Source organism: Gobius niger, assembly GCF_951799975.1.
Source record: "Gobius niger genome assembly, chromosome: 3".
Classification (NCBI taxonomy): domain Eukaryota; kingdom Metazoa; phylum Chordata; class Actinopteri; order Gobiiformes; family Gobiidae; genus Gobius; species Gobius niger.
The window spans coordinates 19,720,138-19,726,464 of record NC_136854.1 but is presented as its reverse complement, the minus strand read 5'-3'; the positions used below and the strand labels follow the sequence as shown (position 1 = coordinate 19,726,464).

The following is a 6,327-nucleotide window of genomic DNA, read 5'->3' as shown; positions in this document are numbered from 1 at the left end:
TGAGAGGTCATAACAGTATAAGGAGCCAATAGTTTTCCAATTCAGGCAGAGGACAGACCTCTCTATTAGGCCGTGTGTGATACAGTTGTACTGAATGGTGTTTGATATCTGGAGCTTCGGCCCTCCTGTCTTTTGACCACCAAGCAAACTTCCTGGTTTATGAAGTAACGTCTTCCTTGTCAACAAAAACATGCTATTTTTTGTTTTCTTTTACTATGGCATTAAGTGTGATTGTTGTCTGTTGAAAACCATAAAGTCAATATGAAAGGTTTGTGGGACCAATCCCTAACAAAACACAACATTTCTGGATATTCTTTCAAAATACATGACTCTCACATTAGCTCATGTCTCCTTTTCTAACATTATCCATCAAGATCGTGAACCCAAACTATTGAACACAGATGTTATGAGGATGTGTTTATCTTCCTGTTTATCCTTCTTATAGCAGCAGTTTGACACAAGGGGGAATACAGATCTCACCAGCATCTCGCTCCCAATCAATATGTGTCTGTTTTCATTTCGGCTGCATTGTAATTAGCCCACAATCAGACAGCTGTAATTATCAATTACAAGATTGAGATAGCTTGATAATTATCGAATCACATCAGGTTTATCCCCGCCATTAAGGCCACGGTTAACCTTGTTATAAGGTCTTGTTGCTAACGGTGGCGCCTCATGATGCCAAGGTTTATACAGATATAGGCAATGTCAGGCCCAAGGGTGGAAAATGTGTTTTTTGTGTAAATGACACCTGCAACAAACATCCTTCAAGAATAAAAGCACCTGAAATTACTCCCAAAACACCAAAATATTCTTAAAGAGGGGGTATTATGCTTTTTTCAGCCACATAGCACCAGTCTATAGCACACTACAATGATGACGAAACCTTCTGTTGGTCTGTAAATGCAGTAAATTAAAATAACTGCTGTGTATAAAATTGCTCTTTTAAAATGGATGCCCTAAACGTCTTGAAATAGGCCCCTGTCTCTTTAAGACGCTCCCTGACCCTTTCCGACACGCCCCCTCCACACGCTGTCTGGCATCACAACACTCCGCTCGTTTTCTCAACAGTATTGAAACTACGATTGGTGCATTTTAATTTTAATTGTTGGAAAGGAGCTACTGTTTATCACTTTGTGAACAATGGCCACACAGGATATTATTTGGAGACGAACCTTCCACACCGGACGCTTGGAAGGGGCTCTTGCCTGGAAAATAACTGCTGTTTGGAGGTTATCTCTTTGCATCTGCCATGCCCTATGGATCTCTAACTATACCCTCATGGACTACACCAGGATCTGCAGGAGCCCATACGATTCAAAAGACGGACATTATCTGTGCAGGTGGACGCGGCTAGCTTGTTAGCTCCGGGAGAAAGCCACTCGGCTATGACCCATTGTAGATGAAATGTGAGCAATAAACTTCCAAATCAACAAGCCTGGCTCCGTGTGTGATCATTGTTAAACGGTTCTTTATGTGTGTGGTGGTTTTATTGACTATTTGTGCATATTTCTCGTTTTCACGTGATGACTCGAGGTTTAGCTTAGCATTAGCTTTCTCCGGAGGCTCTGTGCATCATCAAGGCCCAGCGCAGAACCAGACACTGAAATAAGTGTTCTTGTCACCAGTTTTAATCCTGGGTGTTTCGGTAACAGAAACACTGATGTGTGTCTTTGTAAAAGTCTGCTGTGGCTCCGGTTCACAACACATGAAGCTAATCCTCCATGATGACTCTGTTTACATCTTAGGGCTGGACACTGCGGGGAGGGGGTTCTGCTGAGGAGCAGTGGTTGGTTACTCGGCTGGTGACGAAAGGATCGGGGTGTCTCCAGGCGGTCGAGGCGTTCCCAGAAGGAATCGGGCGTTTTATCCCTAAAATGGCTGCCATCAGAGTTTTTACAGATTACTCGAAAATACGTGAATGTGCCAAGGCAACACTTCAGGCATGGTTTTAATGAGGGAATGATTTAATAACATGATGTAAAGCTGGAAAAAGTCGATTTTGCATAATACCCCCCCTTTAAGTCCTTCAGAAAATGTTCCCATACCCACTATTTTGGCCTTATCATAGGTTTCCCTCTTGTGCCATATGTGCTACTTTTACTTCATAAAAAACAGCATAGAGCTGTACAGGCTTTACAGGAATTTGAGCAACTATGGACTTAAGTGGAGTTCAGTCGTCAAGATTATCTTTTACAACAGTTAGAAGGTTAAGATAATGACGTTTTCTCCAATACTTAAGTTATATATTTACCCATTTTTTCCTCCCCCATCTTTTGACATGAACTCAAAGAAACAAACAAAAACATCCTACCACCAACCAATCTTCCCCACTCCTGGTATGTTGAGATTTGTACAAAAATATAAACAGAGTGATGCGCGCGACACAGCAGGATGTATTGTCTCAAAGGTATTCAGCTGCTCTTTGTCTGCTCTTATCAGACGGACTCAGACGTAGATTATGACTAGCCTGCTCCTTGACCTTTTCATAACTCCCTTGTTATCTGTCTTTGAGCCCCAAATTGCCTGTGGGAGGGGATGGTTAAAAACACAACGCATAAGGCCCGTCCCGCTCCTCCATCCCCCGCTCTAACCGCCGCTGTAGATTCACAAATGAACAATACCGCATCTTAAACGTACAATCTTTCAGCACATAGTATAGTTTCACTTGGATGAAGATTTGATTTGTTTTAGTCACAAAAAACAAACTCCGGGACTGTTTTCCAGATTAGATCCTGATTTGAGTTTGGGGAGGCTTGACCCAAGTGGTTCCCCCTTATCAGTTTTTTTCTTGTGGCGTTCCTTGCTTGTGGTGTCTTACCAGACCTCGATCAGGACTTAAACAAGGATTTACACAACATATTCCTCTGATTTTAAACAATCCCCATGTAACCGAGTCTTCATTTTCTAAGGCTTTACTCATTCAGATTCCAGCAAAAATAATCTTGCCAGGCATAAACGGAAAGTATCGCTATAAACATTTGGCTCTTTAATTTATACCTAATTTAGACATCAATGAATTCATGTCAAACATTAAAATTGTAGCACTTTGAATTGATTCATTTAAACTGATTTTGTTCGTGAAACTCTGCTGTGAAAACTACTGCGAGATAAGCAAACGAATGCTATTTTCAGTGTATTGCATTCATGTTTCTGCGTGCAAAGGGATTCTACACATTACTGTTCTATTGCATAGGTTTGTTCAGCTCTTCTGGTAAGACCGTATGACTTTCTCATCTTATCTTCTCCACACACACACACACACACACACACACACACACACACACACACAAACACACGCACTCAGCACGTTAGGACTGGGCTGCTAACACATCTGAGCGCGCCCAGTGCAGTGGAACAGCCATCAGTCAGAGAAAGCTGGCGCGGCGGGTCCGAGGGCATTTACATAGATAGATGATGGAGAGATTAGGGGCCACAGAGGTTATTAATCACTCAGCTGAGGAGCACCCGAGCGACTGCCTGGTGTCAGTCGGCTCTCAAGGGACCCCCGTGTGCCGCGGATATATCTTTGTGCCATTCGGACTGTGCCCTATGTGCAGAGGTGAAGCACAGGGGTAATTCGCTGCAGGGAAGCCGAAGTCAGCGACAGTCATCAGCTGCAGGACCACGTCTGCCATTACCTGCTCACAGTGTTCTTCTCTCTCTCTCTTGGCGCTATTGACAATTATAAAGGAATCTGTAGTCTAAAAAAATGCCGTCATTGGGAGGAAAAAGAAAAACAGGGTACCTTGCACATGTGAATGTTGAAAGAAGTGTGTTGGTAGTACAGGGGCTGAGGGACAGGATGTGATAATGCAGTGATGTGGACTGACAGCTGAAGTGCTCCGCTCCTCTGTGCTGTTTGCTTTGGTAAATGTAGCCACAAAGATCTGACCCCAATGGGACGTGACACCTGGACTCAACATACAGGCCAGAATTCTCCAATATTCACCATGGATTCGCTCGTACAGATCAGTAAGGTATTGTCATTCACGGGGCAATTTGTGTCTATATTTGACCCAGATCTGAATGTTCCCAAGGCGCTAGAAATGTACTTATTCAGACGTATTTTTGTTTTCAGGTTGGAGAAAACAGGAACACCCAGAGGAAACCAACGCCGCATAAAGGCCTTCACATTCTACGGATCGATTTGTAAGGAGCTGGTCTTGTTCCTATTACAGTAAATGAGTAGTTTACATGTTATGAGTGTTTTCTAGGAACAGTATCATGTCCACATATTAGAATAGAAAAGACATTTGTATATTTATGACGCAAGCTACAATTGACTTATCTTGAAATCACAACAACGCCGCCCAAGAAGTGACATCCTGTTTCGATCCAGCTTGCCAAAATAAAAGTCTTATTAAGTCTCATTGATTAGTTTAGCAGGTACTTGCAACATTACAATAATATAATTTGTCTGTTAATAGTTAGGCAGAAAGAAAGTTGAACTAATGAATAAGATAAGATGGTGCTTTTATTTTGGTGTGCTGGATCGAAACAGGAAGTCACTTCTTGGGCAGAGCGGTGGTTGAAGTTATGCACAGAGTCAATCAAACACCCAATCATAACAGGAATTCTCACATTAACTCAATGTATCCCTAAATGAAGTTAAAACCTGTTTTGATCTCGTCTCACCATGCAGAGGCAGACCCAATCTAGAACTTCCAAAAGGAGTCCGGATGTCCCCTGTTGTATCTGCAGGAAGAACAAACAACCACAAAAAGAGCCTTAAAGGAACTTAAGATAAACACCCCGTGAGTAATGGCATTTTCTCTTTTGCCGATGCAAGACTGACATGCTTCCACTAACATAACGCGTGCAATCCTACTTCAGTTAAAACTTTCCTTTTCAACAAGTCGTGTAGGTGAAAGAGTGCGAAGGCCACAGCAGCCCAATAGATTGTCTCATTAAAAGAGGGATCAATGCATACTCTAAAGTCTCTTTAATGACTCAAATCCATGCCATTATGAAAGAGATCAGTGAAAGAAGCCCTTCAGCTGTAGCAGCACAAATGTTGAATTGTTTTGTCTTCCACTGGCCTTATGTCATTTACAATTCAACGGATAAACTATGTACTTCACAGTATATGGAATAAAACTGGAATACTTTGAGCTTTAAGCCATGAACTGTGCCGGTTAGTAATAGTTTGTAGCATTTCTGACACTTGATCAATGGGAAAATAAATGCCGTGACTGAGGCGATGTGTTAAGGATCAGAGAACATTGTTTTGCCGTGTTAAATCTTGGAGGAGGTGAGGAGACATTTTACCAGAGGCAAAATATTTGCATATTATTTTGAATTGTTGCAGAGTTGTAACTATTTTATCCAAAACAGCAGTGACACATTTTGTTGGAAGGAGAATGCATACCGAGGTCTACAGAATTGTAGTCATACTTACCTGTTTTAATTTCCCACAGAAATAGTCCACAGGATGGGCCAACAAGGCTTCTTTCCATGAACCACTCAAACACCTGTGCATTCTCGTACACAGTGGGAGGAAAAAATTAGTACACCCTTTGGAATTTCTTACATTTCTGCTTAAATTGCTCATAAAATGTGGTCTGATTTTTATTAAAATCACAAAAATTAGTAAACAGTGTCTGCTTAAACTAATACCAAAGAAACATTTACATTTTATCATATTTTTATTGGCCATAACATGTAAACATTCACAGGACAGCGTGGAATAAGTGAGTACACCCTTGATTTTCTTGATGTTTCTGGTAGCTGCAGATTAGACATGCACAACAATTAGGGTGAATCTTGGACCATTTCTCTTTACAAAACTGTTGCAGTTAAGTGAGATTCCTTGGATGTTTGGAATCTCACTTGAATAACTTTCTTGAGGTCAGGCCACAGCATCTCAATCGGGTTTAGGTCAGAACTTTGACTGGGACGTTCCAGAACACATATTTTATTTTTCTGAAACCATTCTGAAGTGGATTTGCGCTTGTGCTTTGGGTCATTGTCGTGTTGCAGCTCCCATCCTCTTTTGAGCTTCAGCTGTTAGACTGACAAGCTTTTCTGCAAAAATATCTTGATAAACTTGTGAATTAATTGTTTTCATTGATTGTAGCACGTTGCCCAGGCCCTGAGGCAGTAAAGCAGCCCCACACCATGATACTCCCTCCATCATACTTCACAGTGAGGATAGGGTTTTGACGTTGGTGTGCTGTTCCATTTTTCCTCCACACATGACGTTGTGTGTTCCTCCCAAACTATCTAACTTTGGTTTCATCAGTCCACAGAATATTTTATCAGTAGTGCTGTGGAGCATCCAAGTGCTCTTTCACAAACTTCAAACATGCAGAATTTTTTTTTTAG

The 6,327-nt window shown here is 41.6% G+C and overlaps 1 protein-coding gene across 1 annotated transcript in view; it reads right to left on the bottom strand.

Annotated features, from left to right (window-relative positions):
• Positions 1 to 1,421: 1,421 nt before the first annotated feature.
• The window catches only part of ppa2 (inorganic pyrophosphatase 2), a 104,719-nt gene continuing 99,813 nt past the window's right edge, over positions 1,422 to 6,327 (bottom strand). The window contains exon 13 of the mRNA XM_079553866.1: positions 1,422 to 1,431. The gene's annotated coding sequence lies outside the window, so the exon portion shown is untranslated. The remainder of the gene's footprint in view (positions 1,432 to 6,327) is intronic.